Raw genomic sequence first — 1,172 nt, 5'->3', positions numbered from 1 at the left:
CACGTCATCTGCCTGGGTGAGAGCCCTTCCAGGGCCTCAGTAAAAATCTGTGACAAGTGATGATTGTTAAGAGGGTGTGACGGATTGGGAAATATGTCTTGCTACCAAAAACGTTGTTGAATCTCTTTAGAAGAGGACGTCTGGTTTGCAGTCAACAGGCTTGGGTATATATCTACATGAGTACTCTTCCCCAAGATTCCCCTAACTAGAGATTACATCATGCAACAACATGTAATCCTACACACTTACCATCACAGGTTTCTTTTCCTCTTGACCTCTGGGGTAGCATGAAGAGAAATCACAAGTGATATGGACTTTGAGGAACTGTGATCAAATTTAGATTTTTCTATCTATTAGCTAGATGGGTGCTAAGGCAAGTCGCTTTATTTGTTGATTTTGAGGCTCAATCTCATTACCCATGTCCAGGGCCACATTTTTTAGATTTCCTAGTATACTGCCCACTTGAGTCAGATTCTCTTCCATTTCATCTTCTCTGGCATCATCTGTTATATGCTTAATGTATTCACCACCTGCTGCTCCTCTGTTGGCTTGCTGAGGCTGACCATTTGTCACTCGGCCTGGCTGTTTAGATACTACATTGTTAGAAGAGTTGTCTCCACCATATCCTCATGTTGCCTTATAGGCTTTACCAGACTCAGAGTTCTTTGTCCTCTTTCTTTGTCCTATTACATGGGTAGACACAAAGGCCACAGTAATTGTTGAGTTCTGTTAAAGTCTTCTCTGCCTCTCTCATGTCTTTATTTATTTGGTCCATTCTTTCTTCTATGCAGTTTAGTTGTTCCCCTTGTTCATCCAGCATAGTGATAGTCTTGATTCCTGCATCCTGAGACTCAATGGCTAAATTCAGGATTCACCTTGTACTTGCCAGACACTCCTCAGTAACCTGGTGAGCCCTCAGCTGAATCTCTTCTGATGACAGATTATCCATGATGAATTAAAACTCTTGATAGGCACAGAAACTGAAATGTGGATATTCAAGCGATTCCAGTCACTCCTCTCTGGCTGCAGTAGTTCAGACACCACCAGACTAGACTATGAGCTGTACCCTTCCTGTGTCTGCACACACCAGAGTGTTATGGATATTTCTGTAAGGCTGTTTTTGGATGCATTTAACTTAAATTGAGTAAAACAGATTGCCCTCCCTAATGTGT

General features: G+C 42.2%; 1 pseudogene; it reads right to left on the bottom strand.

The window, feature by feature from the left end:
* Nucleotides 1–357: 357 nt before the first annotated feature.
* On the bottom strand, nt 358–949 carry LOC129084137 (synaptosomal-associated protein 23-like; annotated as a pseudogene).
* Between the last annotated feature and the right edge of the window lie 223 nt (nt 950–1,172).

Source organism: Pteronotus mesoamericanus, unplaced genomic scaffold (genome assembly GCF_021234165.1).
Source record: "Pteronotus mesoamericanus isolate MK-2021 breed Mesoamerican mustached bat unplaced genomic scaffold, CSHL_Meso_final scaffold_174, whole genome shotgun sequence".
NCBI classification, from domain to species: domain Eukaryota; kingdom Metazoa; phylum Chordata; class Mammalia; order Chiroptera; family Mormoopidae; genus Pteronotus; species Pteronotus mesoamericanus.
This window is presented reverse-complemented; position numbering and strand designations above follow the sequence as displayed.